This window comes from Microcebus murinus, chromosome 9 (genome assembly GCF_040939455.1).
Source record: "Microcebus murinus isolate Inina chromosome 9, M.murinus_Inina_mat1.0, whole genome shotgun sequence".
NCBI lineage: Eukaryota > Metazoa > Chordata > Mammalia > Primates > Cheirogaleidae > Microcebus > Microcebus murinus.
Window position 1 is genome coordinate 27,380,586 of NC_134112.1, and position 23,745 is coordinate 27,404,330.

At 39.9% G+C, this 23,745-nt stretch overlaps 1 protein-coding gene across 3 annotated transcripts in view; it reads right to left on the bottom strand.

The window, feature by feature from the left end:
- PALS2 (protein associated with LIN7 2, MAGUK p55 family member) overlaps positions 1-11,649 on the bottom strand; it is a 114,268-nt gene extending 102,619 nt beyond the window's left edge. Inside the window, exon 1 of one of the 3 annotated variants that reach the window (XM_076006364.1) lies at positions 11,379-11,649. The gene's annotated coding sequence lies outside the window, so the exon portion shown is untranslated. Of the gene's footprint in view, positions 1-10,671; positions 10,775-11,368 lie in introns of those variants that run through there. The other 2 variants (XM_020289884.2, XM_076006367.1) reach the window with 2 other exon arrangements.
- Between the last annotated feature and the right edge of the window lie 12,096 nt (positions 11,650-23,745).

A 23,745-nucleotide genomic window follows, 5' to 3' on the forward strand; every position in this document is an offset into this window, starting at 1 on the left:
AGGTCACCTGGGCAGATCCCTCATGAATGGCTTGGTGCTGTCCTGGTGGTAATGAGTAATTTCTTGTTCTATTAGTTCTCGAGAAAGCTGGTTGTTTAAAAAAAGCCTGGTACCTTCCCCTTCTCTCATCAAGTCATCTTCTCATGCCAGCTGTTTGCCTTCCAACATGAGTGGAAGCAGCCGGAGGCCCTCACTAGAAGCAGATTCTGGCACCGTGCTTCCTGTACAGCCTGCAGAATAGTGAGCCATACAAACCTTTTTTCTTTATAAATTACCCAGCCGCAGGTATTCCTTTACCGCAACACAAACGGCAAGATGCATTGAGCTAATGTAGTCTGATTATTTCTAACGTCAGGATCCCTCTACTCTTCCAGCTCACCTAGTAAATGTCTCATAATGATTTAGCTTTCTATGGACAGTAAGATCATGGTTGTAAGATGTACTTGCTGTACTGTTCTTTTATGAAATTTTAAAAAAGATATTAGAAAGGAAGGCCTATGAACAAGTAAAAGTTTCTGATAATAAAAATCAAGCCACATACTTCTCACATTTCCCCACAATACTTAATGCTGTACATTTGAATTTGAACTGCTTTTAAAATGTTCTAACATATTTTAATATTTATATTCCTTACAATCAGTATCTTGATTGTCTCAGTTTCCTTTTTGCACTAATTTTTACAGTTCCTCTGCCCTTTCCTCTCCCCTACACGACAATACCCACACAGCTCATCCATCATAATTACTATTAATGTCCTTCCATTGAAAGTTAACATATATCATGCAGGGATAAATGAAATGACTTACTAATTAGTACCTAGCTAGGTGGTCTCAAAAGAACTTTTCCATCCTTTAACAATAAAGGGATCGAATACAGTTGAGAACCAGATAAAATCTAGGAAATATTACAACTTATATTAAAAAAGAAAATAACCAGGCCGGGCGCTGTGGCTCACGCCTGTAATCCTAGCTCTTGGGAGGCCGAGGCGGGCGGATTGCTCAAGGTCAGGAGTTCAAAACCAGCCTGAGCAAGAGCGAGACCCCGTCTCTACTATAAATAGAAAGAAATTAATTGGCCAACTGATATATATAAAAAATTAGCCGGGCATGGTGGCGCATGCCTGTAGTCCCAGCTACTCGGAAGGCTGAGGCAGAAGGATCACTCAAGCCCAGGAGTTTGAGGTTGCTGTGAGCTAGGCTGACGCCACGGCACTCACTCTAGCCTGGACAACAAAGTGAGACTCTGTCTCAAAAAAAAAAAAAAAAAAAAAACAAAGAAAATAACCTAAAAGAACCTTTAAACCACAACCAGGGCTTATCTTGGGGGAAAGACTGGAATTGTAGGGAAATCGCCAAACTCCGAAAATCCAGGGACTGCCTTTGCCTAGGAATCCCTTGAAAAACTTCAAAATATTGGTCATTTGGGTTGCCAAGGTGAAATCACAGTGTCCCTGTATTTATATTTTACTGTCCCTTCATTCTGCCACGACTGACTTTCAGTCTCATTAATTTACCTTTAAATTATCACAACAAACCTCTGCCTACTATACTCTTCCTGGTAATCCACTCAGCATAGGGCTATAACACATATCATGTTAAAATTATCATTTTAATGACCAGACTGCATCAGAAAAACTTACGATCTTCTTTCATCTGGGAACGTTTAAATTTCTCATCTTAATACCTAGCTTTCCATCTATTCAAACAAATTCACTGTTATTCCTTAATATAAACTCTCTGTTCTAACCACATTGATCTTTTCACTCCTTGGCAAATAAACACATTTCTCATTACCACCTAAATGCCATTACTCATGTTACTCACCCTATTTAAGAAATACCTTTTTTCCCTTAGCTATTCAATAGTTGGCCAGTTTATGGCCCACCTCCTGCTTTTGTGGAATCTAAGTTTTAGAACTAAATTGGGTATTTAAACTTATTTCAAAATTCAATCAAATGAGTAGCAAGTTTCTCCCCACAGGTATTTCTTTTTCTGAATTCTTTCAGAGCTTACAGCCTGCTACACATGATCAAACACTATTTGTATATTAAATTTTGTTGTTTTATAACATGTTCAATAACTTAAATATTAAGCATAGTTTATGTGTATGGGACAATTTGGCTGGGGGAATACATATTTTTTCCCTCAAATAAACTTACATAAAGTAATACTTTTATTATATGAAATTCCTATATATATGTACACAGATTTTCTTTTAGTGAAAATTTCTACTTAGGAGTAACAAATTCTGAAGTTGTTATTTTTGGAGATATTTTGGGAAAGATGGAACTCCAGGATTAGATGATAAAAGAGAAGAGAAATAAAAAGAAGGCAGAGTAGGAGTAGAAGATGTTTGCAGTGCAAGCTCTTAGAAGAGAACAGCAGCAGAGATAAAACAAATTTGTAGCCTTCAATCTAAGATGGCAGAGAGTCTGTTGGGAAGGAGAGAATGGAGATGAGAATAAGGAGGACAGAGCCAAGTCAGTGTTCCATTGTTATGTTCTGATGAATACTGGCATAAAATTATCATGGGTGGAAACTATAAATATCTACTTGGCTATAGCAAGCTGAGTGAAATAAAGGTTACTAAAAGTTTATTTTTTATCTCAGACATCCAAGTTGTGCTAGGACAGCATTTGGAACCAGAAGTTGGAATCAGTAACTTTTAAGTGAAAATTAGAAAAGTTCTAAATAAAAATCCTCAAAAATGCCTCCTAGGATTTATGAGGTGATGGTTTTGTTGTTGCTGTTTTTGTTTGTTTTTTGTCCAGACTGAAAGTCCTGAGATATTTCTTTCAAGAAAATAATGACAAGAAACTAACTGTATAGTATCTGGTATTTCCAAAACTGAATTGCATAAAATGTTGATGATCTGATTGATATATTCTATTAATATTTAATGTTTCAATTGGGCAAACATTAAAACTTTATAAGGATTTTTACGGATTCACTCACAATCTTAGTCTCCTTAACCTCATTTATCCCACAATATTTTAAATTCCTTCATGGAAAATTTCTCTACCCCCAGGAGTTTTCAAGCGCTAAGGACTAGTGAGGGCACACTGTGGCTACTACTTTGTCTCACAAGATATTCCAACCTTCTTAAAAATGTGGTTTAAATTTTTTTTCATTGATCCCCTTTCAAAAAATTACTAACTTAAACAGAAAATTAAAAACACTTGAATCAATTTGTTAAAAAAATATGCATGACTATCATTTCATTTCTAAAATAAGTTAACCTATTAAACTTCTCTACTCAGTTACCTAAGTTTCTTATATCATAGTCCCAGCTAGGATACTAAAAGATTAATGAAAAAGGCAAATAATTTATGTAACTAAAGTTAAATTTTCCACAGAGCATTTAAATATGTGTATATATACATATTCTAGTAAAATAAAAAGGCAGACAAATCCACTTGAAGACAGCCACATTCATTCAAACTTCAAATAATATGTTACAGTAATGAAAAAAATTAATGTTTTCTTTAGTAGAAAAGCAACTCAAGAATTAAGCTGATATCATTAAGGTATTTATAGTAATACTCTATAGATAATTTGTAAACTGTTTTTACAGTACCAAAACAAAATTTTCTGAAACATTCAAGAATTTGTAAAAAAACTGACATCAGCCCTCACCATATCACCTGATTAGAAGCTGTTCCAATAAATGAGCAGCAACTGGAAATACTCCCAATTCCTCAGTGAATCATTATTTTTTGTACAAAATAGATTTTCTTTTTGGATACAAGACCACAAGAGTTATATTGTTCTTTATATGAAAATCAAGTTCAATGCTTTGGAAAGACCCAAAGAAACCAAAGTGACAAAAGAAAACAAAAAGATAAATTGCTGTATAATTAAGGGTAAGCAAGATAAGTATAAACAATTGAGTCATAAAACACTAGAAGTCTAGATCCTACACTCAGATTGCTTCATAAACTTTTAAGTTCTCACTCAAATCTGGTAATCAGTGATAAGGCAGTAGTTTATATAAGAATGATGACCCAGAGCTCCTGGCAAAAGACAAATACTGAAAGAAAAGACTGACATACAAATGTATATTTTTATTTTTAAGTAATACTAAAGTATATGTGAATAATTTTTTATGGCTCTTCACTTAAATCAACTTTCAGTTAGTCAAAAACTACCACTAGTCCCGATCAATCAGATTAGAGGGTTTTACTCATGATATATGCTGATAAAGGCATAATTTTTTTTTCTAGACTACTACAAAAAAAGCTACTGGCAATAGTTACCTTTAGAACAATGTTTTTCCCTTGGGGCCACGGTCCCCCAGCTGACTTAGAACTGGTGTGGACCAGGGGAATTAAAAAAAAAAAAAAAAAAAAAAAAGGACAATGTTTCTGAACCTCAGCCCTACTGACGTTTGGGGCTGGATAATTCCTCTGTGGGGGACTGTCCTGTGCACTGCTGGCAGCATACCTGACCTCTTCCCCATGGATATCAGCAGCAATCCTATCCCAGGTGTGAAAGCCAATGCTCCTGGGGTAGGATGCCAGCAAAATTATCCACCCCCACCCCCAGTTGAGAAACACTGACTTAAACTGGATGTGGTGGCTCACACCTGTAATCCCAGCACTTTGGGAGGCCAAGGTGGGAGAATTACTTGAGACCAGGAGCAGTCTGAGACCAACCTAGGCAATAGAGAGATATCATCTCTACAAAAAGTTTTAAAATAAGCCAAGCATGATGGTGGGAGCCTGTAGTCCCAGCTACTCGGGAGAAACTTGGAATGAACTTTTATTAGCCCCTCCCCCCTTTTCTTACCCACCTGAATCACCTTTGTGGTAGGCTGAATAATGGTCCCCCAAAAGATATCTATGTCTTAATCTCTGGAACCTGTGAATGTTACCTCAGTTGGAAAAATTGGTTTTCCAGATGTGATTAAGTTAAGGATCTTGTGATGGGGAGATTATGCTGGAGGGTCCTAACTACTACTACAAGTGTCCTTAGCAGAGGGGGATTTCACATAGGGAGGCTGGAAGCAATGAGAAAAAGAGCTCAGAGAGATTTCAAATGCTGGCCTTGAAGTTTGGAGTGGTGCAGCCACAAGCCAAGGAATTCCAGAAGCCACCATAAACTGTGGAAAGAGCAATAAAGGATTCTCCCTTAGATCCTTCAGAGGGAGTACAGCCCTGCTGATACCTTGATTTTGGTCCAATGATACTGATTTCAGACCTATGTCCTCCAGAATTGTGAGAGAACAAACTTCTGCTTTTATTTATAAGCCAACTAAGTCTGTGGCAATTTGTTACAACAGTCACAGGAAACTCAAACAATTATAAAAGGATTTTACTTTGACTTTAAAAATCTGATTTTTAAATCTGCAATAAGCAAATGTGATAATGTATGGTGTGCATTCAGCATAGTTCCTGAAACACAGGAAGCATTTTATAATATTACTGATACCACTATCAACATTATACAAACATGACTAAGCTCCAGCCCCTTGGTAGCAAGAGGAAAAAAATAAGGATGTTCAAAATTGGGCATATATGTTCAAGGTTCATATGAATGAAAACACACAAATCATCCACTCATATGATCAGTATACCTGCCAGTCGTATAAGTCTTGTATTATAATTTATCCTGTACTAAAAAGAAAAATTGTGGATGTCGTCAGCCAATGATGGCTTCTTGGTGAAGCAATCCTGAGCATCTATTAGAAGAGAAGAAAAAAGGAGGAAAGAGTATGCAAATGATGAAGCACTGGCAATCAATGAAATATTTGTAGATGTGCTGACTTGGCTAAAGTAGAGACCATGGTGAAATAGACCCAGTTCTAGGGTCAGAGTTATCTAAATGATAGAGGACCCTAAAAACTATGTTGAATGATTTGGTCATTAAACAGAATATTTCATAGGATGTATTATTTTATGCTCAAAAAGTGGCTCTTGGGGACTTTAACAATATAAACATGCTCCTGCCCCATACCAGACCTATTAATTAGAATCCTCTAGTGTAGGAAAACTCCAAAGGGTTCTGATGCCCACTTAAGTAAAGATCCCTACCAGAGTCACTTCATGGTAAAATGACCTACAGAACAAAATATCATAATGTATATATTTATCCTTAAAGTATGCACTTAACTAAGTCAGCCTAGCCTCTTCCTAGGTTAAAACTCCTCCCAAGATGGAGCCCCTATGAATTCCACCAGAGTTTCCCTAAACTAAAACCTCACCCTTCACACTTCCTTTCTTAAGCATATGGCCCTTAGTCTGCTCAGAAAATCATTTTCCTCAAGCTTTCCCATAAATTGTCCTAAAAAGGTACCACACATCTCCAGTTACCCTATCCCCCCTTTTAACATTTATCCTAATCAACTATGATCAAATAATATCCTACTGAAAAAAGGAACTGTGAAAAAGTTCCATTAGTAACTATATGATAAACCAAAATTTACAAAAACTGCTCTATTGCCCATTTATTCTAATAAATATTCTAAGTACATGTATCAAGTGAAATTCTAAATCACTTTTTACAAAAGACTGCTTCCAAAGCATAAAATTATGAACTGGGGGTCTATAAAAAAGTAATAAACTAAACTCCTTAAATTCAATCTTTACTTAGTGCACTAAGCAGCTAACAAAGTATTATGCTCTGTGAAGGATACAAAATATCTGGAAATCTCAGTGATTCAGAAACAACATCACCAGTACTAGGGTAGAAGAAAGGAGGATCAGGGAAGGTGGGTAGGGTAACTAAATAGGACCCTAAAGGGAATCTCTTTTGGAGGAGTTTGTTTCATGACTAAAGCCTACAGCAAAGCAATATAAGTTAGTGTTCATGTCATTTGTATTAATATATTAGCCCTTTACTCTCCCCACAATTTACGCATATTTCTAGTTTTTCCTATTTACCGTAATGCTTTTCAGAAATTTCGACCACATCAATTTCTTTCTCTTTTTTTGAGATAGGCTCTCACTCAGTTTCCCAGGCTAGAGTGCAGTGGCATCATCGTAGCTCACTGCACCCTCAAACTCCTGGGCTCAAGGGATCCTCCTGCCTCAGCCTCCTGAGTAGCTGGGACTATAGGCACACACCACTGCACCGGGCTAATTTTTCTATTTTTAGTAGAGACCAGGGTCTCACTGTTGCTCAGGGTAGCCTTGAACCACCTGTTAAAGTGACAACTTTAACAGATAGGTCTTTAGAAACTACCATGCCCAAGTATTTAACACAATCTAGAAGTCAGCCAGGAAAGAATATTATTTTCCTACATAAAAAATCTCTCGGGCCAGGCGGGGTGGTTCATGCCTAAAATCATAGCACTCTGGGAGGCTGAGCCAGGCTGATTGCTCAAGGTCAGGAGTTCAAAACCAGCCTGAGCAAGAGCAAGACCAAGTCTCTAGAAATTAATTGGCCAACTAAAAACATATAGAAAAAATTAGCCGGGCATGGTGGCACATGCCTGTAATCCCAGTTACTTAGGAGGCTGAGGCAGAAGGATTGCTTGAGCCCTGGAGTATGAGGGTGCTGTGAGCTAGGCTGACACCACAGCACTCTATTCCAGGCAACAGAGTGAGACTCTGTCTCAAAAAAACAAAACAAAACAAAAACAAAAACCTCTTCTGGTATACTACACTTAAAAAAAAAAAAAAAAGGACAAAAGCAAAGCCATCTTAAAGGAAAAATGGAGAATAATCTAGAATGAAGGAATGATAGAAACTACTCCAAATTTTGTGCTTTTTGTTATTCCATGAATGAATTTACTATAATAAAGACTCCAGAATGGTCTTTGAATTATTCTACCATAATTAAGGAAGGTCAAAATTTAGTTTCTTTCTAAACTACTGTAAACGTTAACATCTTTTGTTTACTAAGTTCACCATTATTGAAGTGGACATTAACAAGGTTAAATAGCGTCAGAAAAGAAAAATAGAAGCCAGGCATGGTGGCACATGTCTGTAGTCCCAGCTACTTGGCAGGATCACTTGAGCCCAGGAGTTGGAGGCTGCAGTGAACCATGACTGCACCACTGCACTCTAGCCTGGGCAACAAAGTGATACCCAGACTTCTCATGTTATTGCACCTGGTAAGAATAGCCACAGCTTAATGGTCAACAAAGCTGTGGGCATTCATTTTATCTCTATGACAACAATAAAGGAAGAACTTCATAAAATTAAGTACAAGAGACACTTCAACATCTCCTCCTCTGAATGCTTCTTAAAAGAGACTAATCTGTATAAAGAGGTTTGGATATAGTACACTTCTTGGAAGAGTGATGATCTTTCCAGATCCTTCCAGACAACTAATATCTGTGTACACTGAGCAAGTAATTAAAGCTACATTGCTTCTATGATTAATGTCAGTAAAGTCAGATCTTTGAAAGCTATAATGTATTCGTGAATCTTATCTTTCACTATGTTAGACATTTAGTTAGCCCACTTAACAGCAGACCAAAAAGTAGACTGTTAATAACACAGTCTATAAAGAGAGGCACTTTGTGAGTATGGTGTGAGTTAAAGAAAGGAAAGTCATTAAAAACCTTGATCAAGATTTGAATCTGAGTGCATCCTCTTCAGCACACTTAGCAGCAACCTGGCAGAATGCCCAGGATGATTAGCAGCCAATGTGTGTGAAGGAGGGGTATGGTCAAGCTAAATTATAAAGTCTCCCCCCAGTGGTCACATAGAAATAACAGAAAAGTGGGAAAAATCACTGCAGCTTCTAGAAGACTGAACACTAATACTATACACAAAACTGGTCCTTACAACAAAAAAATAAAATCTTTAATTCAATACTAGCATCTTATCAGTGAAGAGATCTCTTATGCTTATCTGCTCTCAAGATATGTGAAGACTACTTTTGGAAGAACCTACAATTAAAACTAGCATAATTTTTCTCAGTATAATTTTTGAGGAATAACTGATAATATCCCCCAAACAGCCCAGTATTTGTTTTATCAAATGGACAGGTATTCATTCTTCCTGAAATAAATATCAGCACATCCCTTGCAACTTAACTACACTTACCTGGAGTTCTGATACAAATTTAGTCAGTTATCAAATGAATCACTTTGGAAAGAAAAATTAGCATCAATGTTATATGCCTAATGTCTACGTTATAAAATACTTTTTCAAAAGTCACCTAGAATCAGGTAATTTATATTACAGTAAAGTGATGTCAAAAGTACAAATGGGTCTTCTTGTCTCTTTTAATATTTATTTTCTTAGTGTATTTACAATTAGATAGCTTTTGACTAGCACTAACCCTGTATTATTTGCAACTCTCTAAGCAATAATACTGATGCTGCTCACTTTTAACAAAGCTCCGATGTCAAAAATGTGAAAGGCATTTAATCAAAACATAGGTTGTCTTCTGCTAATCTTCCATTATTAAATGGTAAAATATAGGAAGGAATGGTAAATATTTAAACAGACAACTTCAATTTTAAAACAGCTTTTTAAAAAGGTAGCACATACAGAGTCTCAAAATTATGTGTTCTTGGTTACCCCAAGCCAAAAAGAGGGAGAGAGAGACCGGAGGGTGAGAAGCAGGATGTGTAGTCTTCTGGAACAATTTCAGCCCAAAATGAGACTCAGAATAAAGCAAACTGCTCCCTCAAATGTTTAAAAATATGGTTCAATTTTAAAAATCCAACAGTTGGCCTAAGAAAAACAAAAAAAAAGGGGGGTCTGTCTTATACAGAGCTACTAGATTTGCTTAAGCATCTTAATTTTTCCAGTATTGATTTAACCTCGAATGTAAAATCATTCATTTTGATATTCCAGATGAAAAAAGAATTCAGTGGCATCAGTAAGAAAAGGACACACATATTTCCCTTTCATAAAGACGGTGTGCAGTAGTTTCCACAGGACAAAACGGAACAATTAAAAGTGTGGCCATTTGTGTATTATGTAACCCTAGTCTAGAATAAAAGAAACTTGGACTTTTGAGGAGTAACACATTGTGCAAATACGCATTTAAACACATATATAATAGATTTAAGATACAAATGACCTCAAAATGACACTGCCCACAAAAGTTCTTTGTTTACTGTAATAAGGCCTCAGAAGACACAACTATAACCGGGCCTGGAACCTTACCATAATTGCCCAGTAGACTCCTAAAATAAGCAATATTGCTTGAGGTCCTATGTACAGAACCTATCTCCGCATTAATTACTGTTAATAAGTTTCCAAAGGATCACTTGAAAGATTTCTTGGGAATAAATGGCTGCTAAATCATACTCCAATTTAAGAGCATTTTAACGCACCCCGAATGTTCTCAGCTATATTACAAGACCAAGTCAGGAAGCATCAAGGAAAATTCCAACCACCTCCGAAGGCGTAGGAAAGAACAGAACGTGGCTAGCCTGGCCTTAACTGGCAGCTTGTAAGTAATGCGGAGAATTTTCTGATCCTCCCCATCAGTCTTCCATTCTCTTCCTCGCCTCAACCCCCCCCCCGCACCCCCCACACAAATGCACGCCCCAACCGATGGAAGTTTAATGGACGCAATCTCGAGCTGTAATCCCAGGAGTTGGCAGGATTGAGGATAAACTCCCAATAAAGTGTTAAAAAAAGTCCTTCTGGGGGAAAGAAAAAAAATCCACCAACCAATCCACATCCTGTCATCACACGGTCGGATCCCTCTATCGATTCCCCTCCTGGCCCTCTACCCAGCCAAAAAAAAAAAGCCCCAGCACCTTTCTGGTTCCAGATAAATGCACCCAAGACCGGAGAGCACGATCTCGGCAGCGAACGCCCCAGAGCAGCGAACGCTCGGCCCACAACCACTTTGGCCAAACTGGAGTCTCGTGCCTCGGAAGTAGCAGCGGTAGTTGCAGAAAGCCTCCTCCCCCAGGAACTCCGAGCTCAGGAGCGAGCCAGACGCCGGCGGAATCGCCCCCTCCCGGGACTGACCCCGAAGGTGTCAGTCACAGCAACGCCGCCCCCGGCGCGGCTCTCCATTCATGCTTAAACGCTACTCCCGCTGCAGAGGTGCCGGCGCCGGCGTCCCGCGCGTCCGCAGCCCCAGCCCCAGCCCCAGCCCCAGCCGGGGCCGCGCCAGAGAGCGCGTGGGGAGCGCCGGGCGCGGCGCGGCGGCCGGCAGCATGGGCCAGACACGTTGCCGCGCTCCGGCCCGCCCGGCCGCCCGCAGCCCGCGAGGCGGGGGCCCAGCCGAGCGCGCCCCTCCACGCGGGCCGGGCGGGGGCAGCGAGCACCCTTCTCTCCCGCGCCGCCTCCGCCCGCGCGGCCCCGGCCCGCCGAAACCCAGGTGGCGAGGGGCGGGGCGGGCCAGGGTCCCCGCGTGGCGCGCGGCGACGAGCAACAGGGCGCCCCCGGCCGGCCCGGCGCGCGGCGAGACCGTTACCCGGGCGGCGTGGTGGCCCCACAACTCACCGGCTCGCACCTCGGCCGCCTCCGCGCCGCCGCCGCTCCCCTGCGCCCGCCGCCGCTGCTCTCCCTCAGCCACAGGCGCCGCCGAGCAGCCCCATCGACAAACTCGGGGTCGTAGTTGAGAATTGGAAATGCGTCTCTCGCTGCCCTCTGCTTCCTTCTCCCTCCGCCCGCTCCCTCGCTCCCCACTCCGCCCGGGCTCCGGTCGCCCCCGCCGCCGCCGCCTCCGCGCGCGCGACGAGCCTCCCCTCGGCCGCCCTCCTCTCCTCCTCCTCCTCCCGCGGCTGCCGCCGGGGCGCGCTCTCTCGCGGCCTCGCGCGTGCGCCGGACGCCGGGGAGCGCGCGCTCGGGCGCGAGGAGGCGCCGCCGCCGCCTCAGGGAAGCCGGGCCCCGCCCCTGCCGCCGCGGCGCACGGGCCAGGTGGAGCCGCCGCCTGCGCTCCCGGCCGCCTCGCCGCCAGGCTCCGGCCTCGGCCCGCGCCCCGCCGCCGCCGCCGCGTCCGCGGGAGGGCTTGTGCGACCCCATCCCTGCCGGGGCTTCCAGGGCGACGTCGCCGCTGTCACTCAGCATTTACTGAGGGGCAACATTACTCCACGGGGCAAAGGAGAGGCTCCTCCCTGCCCTTTCTGAGAGTTTGCATTCAGAGAACCCAGTCGCGGGGCACAAAGGAGGGACAGACCTGGAAGAAAAGCCTCCGGGAAAACGCCCCCTCCCGCCTCACACACACACACACCGCTGCTTCTGACGTGTGTTTGGCAGGTTCTACGGCGCTGGCTGTGTCCTTCCTTCATGGATTTTCTCCCAAAGGCCCAACCGGGGGTTTGATGCACACCCAGGGAAGTGGGCGGACACTAGCCCTTTTCATGGCACCGAGGCTCCCGTGGACTCCGGGGCCAGCTGCGCCAGACAGCCCCTGGACACAGTTGTCCCGCCCCGCCCAAACATCTGGCCTTCCCGGACCTTGAGCGGGGCGGGGACGGGGTGTAAGCCGTACTCTCAGCCTCCACGCGAGGCAGAGTATGGTGAATGGTGATGAGTGTCCGGGCGTGCAGATGACACATCTTGACGGGAGTGCAGATTTAATTTTTCAGTTGAAAGGAACCGAGCAATGCACTGCAGCAGAGGCTACTGTCTAGAAAAAAAACACAGCAAGGCAGGAAAACTTAAAAGATCTCTGTGAACCCTCAGACCTGTGATGGGGACTTTCAGAAAAACTGTTGTGTTCTTCCTAAAATTGAAGAAACTATTAAATGCCATTTAAATTTTACAAAATGTTTACTGCAGTCTTTTCAAACCGTGAATGCAGAAAGCGCAAGCAAAACTTCATATGCGGTGAATGTATAAGGTGGCCTCTCTGCAGCCGTTCTTGGCTTTTCTTGGGCACCTTGCACGGCTCCTGCACAAACCAGGCAATTGATAAATGTTTGCAAAATGAGTGCTATCTACAACTGGGACCATCCCTGGCCAGCTCCCCCGTCTCTGCCTGTACCAGAGACCCAGCATTTAGGAGAGGAACACAGGAATGATTATCTTTCTTTTACAGGTCTAAGTCTGTTCTTTAAGTAAGGACAGCAGCTATTAGAAGGAAGCTTATCAGTGTTGTAGGACTCAGCTTCATCCTCAGAGTCAGAGAAATGATTTGCTCCAGATAACTATCTTCAATTGCTTCTCTTCAGGAAGCTCTTGCTGGTGAAATTTCTCTCTCAGTGTCTATATTTCATCAAATACTCACATACAGGTTATATTATGAAATAGTACTTTCTTTTTATAAATAATAGTCCCACTTTATGACATTCTGCCCTTCTTCTAAACTTTAAAGGTGGGACATGCCAGAACAGATTGAAAGTGATCTAATTTGAACATTGGAACTCCCATCATTGCTCACCAGCTCACCTTTCTGAGAGGTCATCATTCTGAGACACCACCAATCATCTCCCATACCTGTTAAAAATTCTTCATTCCAGCAAAGGGGAATGTTATGATTGAAAATGATGGTGAGGCTTTCTCTTCAGTGTCCTTAATGGTCTGACTTTTCATTTCCTTCAAGGTTACTCAAAAGAGATCATAATTTTATCACAGCCAGATATCCCTAACTGTAACTTAATTTTAAATATGGATTTTGATACTTAATTCAGGAGTATCCATAACTGGATTCTATAATATTTCCTCCTTCAAATATAAACAAAAGTTTACATACTTTGAAAGTGATTGCATTTCCTTTTCCTCTCTGACCTGCTTTGCTACTACAGAAATTGAAAGTTTTGCAAATAGTAAAAACTCCAAATTTTAGTAAAAGTGAGTCCTGTGTGCTCATTTTCCAACTAATCCATTGTAATAAGAGCAGTGATGCTCCTGGAGGATAGCTTTATTAAAAAATTGCAACTGACATGCATCACAAAGCCCAACCAAATTTTCCTCCAGAATACTTTATTTAGCTTCACCCCTTTTATCTCTGTTCACAAAGCTAGGTCAGACTCCAATTTCCAACCTCCTTGGTCACCTTTCTAATTCTAGCCTCTCTCTTGCTTGCTGGCAATGTAGCCTACACTCAGAGCAGTACTTCTCAATTTGGGCTGTTTGTTGGAATTACCCAGATAATTTTTTTAAAAAAAAAAACAATGATGTTCGGGGCCTGCTCCTAGATTTAATCACTCTGGAGCACAGCCTGGGCACTGGGATTTTTCAAAGCTCTCCATTTAATTCCAATAAAGCAGCCAGGGTTATGAACTATGGAAATAAGTCATCTTCCAAACAACATTTATACCAAGTCTTCTCAAAACACTGGGGTAGCTCCAAATTACCTCAACTAATCAAATTAAAACACCTAATCCTGTGCTTTAAGACTCTTTCCAATTGACTAGAATAGTCCCCTTTCAAAACAGCTTAAATTTATCTCCTTCCTAAAGCTTCTCCAGATTAGTCTCACCTGGCTGCCTGGAGATCGCTGTTCCCACCTCTGAGCATTCTGACTGGCACCGGTTTACAAACCCTTGGACCACAGTTGATTGTGTATATTATTGTTTTAATCTTGCTTTTGTAGATATCTGTCAGAGGCTTTTCTTGTAATCTAAATCTCTCCAAAGTCCCACTGGGTTAACATACAATCTCAAACAGAAATATCTTAGCAGAACTTTCTCCTCTACACTAGCTAACTGAAAGAATATTCCCTGACACAATGGCAGTTCTTTTTTTTTTTTTTTTAATTAATCATCACAGTTAAAGCCAACAATTTTAAGAACTTAGATTTTGGGGGATATTTGGGTTTTTTTTTTACAAAAGAAAACTTTATATCATGATATATCTCCCTGACTCTCCTTACCATTATTCGTTTATTTTAGGCATTGGAATTTGGCTTCCACACCCACCTCTCTACTGAAACTATTCTCTATGTCACAACTGACATTTTCATTCATGTCCTTCAATCATTTACTCATGAAGAATGCTAGGAATAAAATAATCAACAATAACAAATAATCCTTATAGCAAAGAATAGTAAACTAAAATAGCATGTGTAAGTGCAATATCAGGTGTCCTCATAGGACACAACAGAATTGTGGGGGGACAGTCTTTGCTTGGTGTTCATGCAATTTACCTTCTCTGCTGTGATTGAGGAGGTTTACCTCTCACACCCCTACTTTTTAAACTTTTCCCTTCCTTTGACTTCCCTGACACTATAAAAGCAGGAAACTCCTACTTCTCTGTTCTGTCTCTGATCCCTCACTTTATAGCTTTATTTCCTCCTACTTCATAAGTAAAAATGTTCCACTAAGAATGGGAGAGATTTTTGAGGGGAAACTATAGACAGAGAAGATAGCACTGCTTATCTGAAGAATCTCATAGATCCTTAGGACTCCAGCACCAAATCTTCCACATCTGTATCTATTCTCCCTTGAGGCATGTTTTCAGTTCCCTGTTGAATGACTCCATCTGGACAAGCCATTCACAGGTGCAATTAATCTGTCTAAAATCACATTCATTGTTTCCGGCTACCCTAACCTAGTCCCTCCGGCTGGTTTTCCTGGTACCTTCCTTTCCTTCACATCCTTTTACTCTCTCCCAAACAGACAGATACTCAGGATCCTTGCAGTCCCCCTCCTCAAAGTCATAGGAATAGATTCTTTTGTTCATTTCCTTTGGCCCTAAAGAGTCTCCTAATTCAACTCCCTACCTCAGGGCTTTCTTGCCCTCGGATCATCTGCACCTGACTGACAGATGCCAGTCATTTTGATCCCTGCCTCCACACTGTCTACAAGACTCTATTCACAAGGTCATCCACAATGACAGTAAAGCCTCCCATGTTTTGAGATTAAAGTCAGACATGTCTTTCACCTTCATGTTTCTACCCCTGTTTTTGCAGAAATGCCTCCCCCCGCCTCTGCTGGTTAAAATCCAAGTTCACACGCTCATCTCACACCCTCCTTTTCCATGAAGCCCTTCCTGCCCCACTCCAAACAGAGGTGCAGTGGACCCTCCTTTTCTGCAGTTTTGGTTTCTTGCAGTACAGTACAATAAGATATTTTGAGGCTGAGACCACTTCACTTAGCTTTTATTACAGCAAATTATAATTGTTCTGTTTTATTAATTATTGTTAATCTCTTGCTTGCCTATTATAATAACAAACTTCATCAAGGTATGTATATCTATGAAAAACATAGTACTGTACATATAGGGTTCCCTTCTATCCAAGGTTTTTGGGTATCCCCTGGGGGTCTTCGAGTGGGTGCCCCTCAGATAAGGGAAACTACTATAACCTACTGTAATCATTCTCCTTTGAATTCCTATACAACTTTGATAATTTCTTCAACCCCTTTCTTATGCTACTTCCTAAAAGCAACATTTGTGTTTTTAAGTATTTATCTTCACATTCTTTTCACCGCCACCTGGCCCATCCCCTTCTTGCTTGCAGGTGAGAGCCCAGGGTGCTGTGTACCGGAATGCCTATAGTACTTGGCGTAGTACTGTACATAGTAGGTGCTCATTTATTGAGACAGATAAAGCTGTTCATCGGTGGACTTCTAAAGTTAAAGAAAATTAAGTGGAAAATCTTGCTAATTATAATTGAACACTCATTCTTAAGCATTCATGTTACACAAATGAGAAGCTCTTTCAAGGACACTCAGATTTCAGGCAGGGATCTTAATTGAACTGCTTGACTTTATCCCACTAGCAGCCAGCATCTGTATCTAATTAACCCTTTGAGATTCTCGTTTAAAATTGGCTTCTAAGTTCCACCTCTTTTGTTAGCATATGAACTAAAAAAATAATAACCCTTCTGCTCAGTTATCGGAGATTGAAAACATATGAAAGTGGGAATTAAAAAAAAAAAAAAAAACAACTGTAAGCATATATGGTGTCAGTATAATGCCCTGACCTCATTGGAGAGGCAGAGAGGCATAAAGTCCTGGAGGGCAAAGAGGATCTTTTTGAAGAGTCTTATGGCAGAATGGACAAAAAGAGTATCAATAGTGATTAAGCTCAAAAGCAAAGGGTCAAACTGTGAAGCCCATGCTCCCCCAGGGGACAGAGGAGAGGCCATGAAAGTAAAATCAAATCATGAAGATGTATAGTAGGCTCCTAAGACATTTCTTTTAAGTAAATGAATAAAAGATGATTAGGATCAGGACACAAACATGTAAGTAGGTGTGTGTTTGCAGGGGGCAATCATAACAAGCTGTTTTGGTTATTAAAAATCCAGGAAATTAATGGTCCATTTTAAAGTGATGCCATCTTCATGCTTGGAACTACACGGCACTTAGTTCTTCCATAAAATAATCAGCTGTTTATTAATATGAAAGACCAGGTCTTTAAAAAATCCTGCTTTGGTAATAGCAGTAACTCTCTATTGAGCTCAAGCCTATGTGGTAGACACTTGTGTATTTCCTTCACTCATCTATTTCCTTCATACCGAGCATCCCATGGGGATCAAGTGAAGAGGGGTTGCGTTCACTTGCTCAGGCCCCAGAACTAGGAAGTGTTTCAGTTGGCTCTCAAAGCTCCTTCTCATTCCCACACTTCTTACACAGAGTGTTCAGGTCAATTCAACAAGAATTATTTATAGTACAAGTCGCCACGATTAAGGGTTCTCTGTAGCATGTTCTTTAACTCAGGTTCATCACCATGATCTGCAAACTTATCACAGGTGTGTTTTTTAACAATGTAAAATTTGTGGAAAGACTGTTTTGTTGTTGCAGTAGTAGAACTACGTATATGATCCAAAAGCACAAATTTTTGTGAACTATTTCTTTCAAGAATTAAAAGAGTAATAAGTAAAATGATAAATAAATAATACATTTAAAAAAGAGTAAGGAAAGGGTTTCTTTTAGTCATTGAGTAGGACGTGGTCATTGTTTAATGGTTTTGTAGTATAGGAACTGACCAGGTAAGAAAGGAAGGGGCATCAGTTCAGCTTCACCATGTGTAAATCCACTTCTCCACCAGGAAACAATAGCACTGGGATTGAATGAAATACTTTAAAAACAAAATTTATAGAAATTATCTATTGCATGCAAAAACTATTACTCTAGCTTTTTATCTTTCAGCACTATTTGCTTCAACTTCCTTAGAGAATGTGTAGGACGCAGAGATGCACTGCCGAGACCTGCCTTCAAGGAAAGACTTCTTGCCTCCACTGTGCTGTGGGAGAGCTATCAGAAGAAAGCCTTCAGCTGTCAGACCCTCTGGGATCACCTGAGCTGCAGAGAGCCCATTATGCTTAAAGACCTGCCCCGCCCCCTTCCTAGGATGCTCCACGTCAAATGGCTGATGGGAGTGGGGTATAAAGGCCCAGCCACTTCAGCCCAGTGCAGCAAATCTGAGAGGTCAATTTAGCTCCAGAGTTCCCTGTGTGGTCCGCTGAGGCTGGTATTCAGGCCTGTGTTATACATTGCCTTCTCCCTCTGCCCGGTCCTGCTACCATCCCCTTCCTTTTTCAGGTCTTGACCCAGGGGCATCTAATAAGCTGTGCTCTAAAGTCTGTCTCAGGGTCTGCCTCTCAGAGAGCCCACCAGGTGACATAGAAAAAGGGGCATATTTTGATTCATACATTACACATTTTTTTCACCTTAGGAAGAAAACATAATTGAGTCATATATGCTAATTCAATTGTTTTAAAGGAGGTTCATGGCTGATTCAATCTATTTGTATGTATACATGTAGTTATGCATTGTTTGGATATCTTCTATTCACATGGATAATCACTTTACTAGTCACTGTGATGGATACAACTACATGAGAGAAACTGTTGACTTAAGGAGTGTTTTAGTCCATTTGGGCTACTATAACAAGATATCTTTGATTGGGTAATTTATAAACAACAGATATTTTTCTCACTGTTCTATATGCTAGGAAGTCCAAGATCAAGGCACCAGTAGATTTGGTGTCTGATCAGGGCTCTCTGCTTCTTAGATGGCATCTTATTGCTGTGTTCTCATATGGTGAATGGTGCAATAGAGCTCCTTCCGGCCTCTTTCATAAGGGCACTAATCTCATTCTCCAGGGCTCAACCCTAATGACCTAGTCTCCTCCCAAAGGCCCCACGTATTAATGCCATCACCTTGGGGGTTAGATTTCAACATATGAATGGGGACAGTGGAGGGATGGGGACACATAGACCACAGAAAAGAGCTTACAATTTATGATGTACATCTGTTTATTTAACCAATTCTACTTCTCTTATCTTCTCATATTGATAATTGCAGTCTCTCTCTTCTCTTGGGGAAATGTTTCTCTCACTACTCATTGCATTAGAGGCATACCCCCATACCTTTAAATTACAGGAGTGGACATGTGACTCAATGCCAATCAGAGCACCCCATCCCCTCAGCCACAGGGGTTGCTCCAAGAAGTAGGCATGTTACCTAAATCAAGAAAATCTTGGATTTTTTATATACTACCACAGGGAGAAAGATAATTTGTTTTTTCTTTTCTCAAAGCAACATTTGAAGGACACTGTAAAAAGGGAAGATTTAGTCATGCCTGAGGCTAGCCTTACTTCTGGACTTTCCTGGTTACATAAATTCATGAGACTCTTTTTAATTTAAGCTAATCTGAGTTTCTGTCACTTGTCAGCAACAAAGTTCTGACTTGTAGACAATCTATTTGGAGGTGAATTTATGCATTTATGAAATGATAAGTCACAATATAATGAATACAAGTTGAGTATCCCTTATCTGAAATACTTGAGATGAAAAGTGTTTCAGATTTAAGATTTTTTCAGATTTGGGGATATTTGCATATATATGAGATATCTTGGGGATGGGACCCAGGTCTAAACATGAAATTCATTTATATTTCATATATACCTTATATATAGCCTGAAGGTAATTTTATAGAATATTTTTAATATTTTTTTGCACAAAATGAAGGTTGCATTAATTATTTCTATGTGGAATTTTTCACTTGTGGCATCATGTTGGTGTGCAAAAAGTTTTAGATTTTGGAGCATTTCAAATTTTGGATTTTTAGGGATACTCAACCTGTATATGATTATATGGTATAGTTAGGTAAATAATTATAAAGACACTGACATGTTGTAGGTACTTAATGTTTATTTGATTCATTCCAATTTTTTAAGTTAAGAAGTAATGATTATAATTCATCTCATTCTAAGTCAATATATAATTTTACAAGTTGAATACTTACAAAGTATATCATTGTAATTCTATACCAATTGCCCAATCAAAGATATCTATTTACATATATCAGAATTAAGTCTTTATGGTATTTGTATAATGCAGGTAATATGGTACTAAAGAAGAGTTTAGAATTAAAGAGCTCTAGGTTCTATTTCTGGATTCAACACTTATGCGCTGAGTAACCTTAGGTATGCTTTTCAATACATGAGAGCCTTCCTTCCCTCATCTGCAAATGGGTATAATAGGCCTATCTTACAGGATGTTTTAAGGATTATTGGTTAAACCTGTCAAATGCCTGCTAGAGTTGCTTTCTCAGAGAAGAGTACAGTTATTGACTATTATTTTCACAGTATTGTAGTTGTAGAGTACATAATCATATGCTAAGAATGCTTTTATTTTCCCCAAGACAGAGTCTTGCTGCGTTGCCCAGGCTAGAGTGCAGTGGTGCGATCACAACTCACTACAGTCTTGAACTCCTGGACTCAAATGATCCTCCCACCTCAGCCTCCCGATTAGCTGGAACTACAGGTACCATGCCTGGCTAACATTTTTATTTTTATTTTAATTTCTATTGTTTTTCATTTACCATTTTTTTTTATTTCGGCATATTATGGGGGTACAGATTTTAAGGTTTCAATAAATGCCCATTCCCCCCTCCCCCCACAAGTCTGAGTCTCCAGCATGACCATCCCCCAGATGGTGCACATCTCACTCATTATATATGTATATACCCGCCCCTCCCCCTCCTCCCTGCCCAATACCCTATTACTGTAGTACCTATGTGTCCTCTTAGGTGCTACTCAGTTAATACCAGTTTGCTGGTGAGTATATGTGGTGCTTGTTTTTCCATTCTTGGGAAACTTCACTTAGTAGTATGGGTTCCAGCTCTAACCAGGAAAATATAAGATGTGCTATATCACCATTGTTTCTTAGAGCTGAATAGTACTCCATGGTATACATATACCACATTTTATTAATCCATTCTTGGATTGATGGGCACTTGGGCTGTTTCCACAGCCTTGCAATTATGAATTGTGCTGCTATAAACATTCGAGTGCAGGTGTCTTTTTTGTAGAGTGTCATTGGCTCTTTTGGGTAGATGCCCAGCAGTGGGATTGTTGGATCAAATGGTAGATTAACTTGTATCGCTTTAAGGTACCTCCATATTGCTTTCCACAGAGGTTGAACTAGTTTGCAGTCCCACCAGCAGAGTAGGAGTGTTCTTCTCTCTCCGCATCCACGCCAGCATTTATTGTTTGGAGACTTTTTGATAAAGGCCATTCTCACTGGAGTTAAGTGATATCTCATTGTGGTTTTGATTTGCATTTCCCTGATGATTAGAGATGTTGAGCATTTTTTCATATGTTTGTTGGCCATTCTTCTCTCTTCTTTAGAAAAGTTTCAGTTCAAGTCCTTTGCCCACTTTTTAATAGGGTTATTTGATTTTTTTCTTGCTGATTTTCGTGAGTTCTAAGTATATTCTAGTTATCAGCCCCTTATCAGATGCATAGGATGCAAAAATTTTCTCCCATTCTGTAGGTTGTCTGTTTAACATTTTTATTTTCTGTAGAGTCAGGAGTCTCACTATATTGCCCAGGCTGGTCTTGAACTTCTGGCCTCAAGAGATTCTCCTACATTGACCTCCCAATGTGCTGAGATTACAGGCATGAGCCAGTATCCAGCCTAAGAATGCTCTTAATTAAATTATCTGTCTTCCCAAAGAAAAGAAAGTTTCCAGCTGGGCATGGTGGCTCACACTTGTAATCCTAGCTCTCTAGGAGGCTGAGGCAGGAAGATTGCTTGAGGACAGGAGTTCCAGACCAGCCTGAGCAAGAGTGAGACCCCATCTTTACTAAAAATAGAAAAATTAGCCAGGTGTGGTGGCCTTTGCCTGTGATCCTAGCTACTTGGGAGAATGAGGCAGGAAAATCACTTAAGCCCAAGAGTTTGAAGTTGCTGTAAGCTAGGCTGATGCCACGGCACTCTAGCCCAGGTGACAAAGTGAGACTCTATCTCAAAAAAAAAAAAAAAAAATTAAAAAAGAAAGAAAACAAAGTTTCCATTTTATCTACTATTGTTAAACATTGATCTGGAAGTTCTAGCCAGTGCAACAATATGAAAAAAGGAGAGAGATAAATAAGAGTATTAATGGTATTAATATTGGAAGGGAGAGATAAAGTTGTCACTATTTACTGATAATGAAATTGAATTTCTAGATGATCCAAGATGATCAACTAAAAGGGTGAATAGAACTAAAAAGAAAGTTTTCAAAGTCAGATCTGATCAAAATTTATAAAACACAATTAGTTTTCTATTTATACTATATAATAACCTGATAGAAAATTAGACTGAAAAAGAAAATATCCCATTCACAATTGCAACAAAATGTGCCATATCAGAAATTGAAAGGTAAGGCCAAAGTAACTTAAACATACAGTATTGGAGAAAGAATAGACAAATTAAGGGAACAAAATAGTCATTAAATAGATCCACATATATATGGAACTTTAGGAATGCAAAAGTTATTATTTTTAATTGGTAGAGAAAGTTTGGATCACTCAATAAATGTTGTGAAGATAATTGGCAAAACATTTTAAAATTATCATCCAAAAATATATTCTAGATGAACTGAAGATTTATATCTAAAAGAGCTAAAAGAAAATACACCATTACACCAAGGCAGAAACTATAATCAAAAGACTAAAAACCATGACTATATCAAATATTTTGGAGAAAAAAAGACACCATAAACAAAGTTGAAAATAAAATGATAAACTTAGAAATAAAATTGAAAGTTGTGGCAAAGTGTTAAGAGTCATATGTAAAGAATATCTAAAAAGCAGTATCAATATAAATAACTCAATCTAGTTTAAATTAATAAATGACAAATGTAAGCTTGGTTGAATTGTATTCTTTAGGACCTTTAACATTTGATGATTTATAAAGGTTAATGGAAGTGTTAATATAATAAAATCCAATGGAACTTTTTTTTTGAGCAGAGAGGATTATTTGGGTAAACTTGATTCCCAAAGTGTAGGGATTGAACTTGTTTTAATTAAAGTCTTTTTCATGGCACCTAGCAGGGTGTTTTACCCAGATGGGTGTTTAATGATGATGATGTACACTACGGTAATGTTCACACAATATGTGAAATATTTTGCAATCATGTGGCCTTCTTTATGACAGCAAACATGACTGATTAGATCAATATCATTTGCATATCATTATGGGCTTGATGTTTTTCTTTCTTACATCTTAATCATATCTTAGTATGCTCAAAGAATATTAGCAGAATTATGGCAATTTTTTCATATCTTTATGAGATTCTACAGATAGGAAAAGTGGTAAGGTCTTATGAGATGTTAACTCTATAACTGATTTAATAACATATTGCTTTGAAAATACCAACCTGTGATTTTTTTAATTCCAACCAGAGTGTAAGCTACTTGTTGGCCAAAGACTTGGTATCTATTCCTTTCCTGGTTCAGTCATTTGCAAGTTCCTTAATATCCTTGAGCATCAGATTTTTCCATCTGTAAAAGTGGAGATAATAGTGAGCATTAATTACATGTACTTTATACTAGATTAGCTAATTCAACTCATATTTATTTCAAGCACCTAATATATGAGACAGATAGTATCCTGGAAATAAGGCTACAAAGAAGAGTAAGACTGACATGATCCTGGTCCTCATGGAGCTCACGGTCTAGCCAGGGAGACAATGAAACGAGGGTATTAGATTCAATA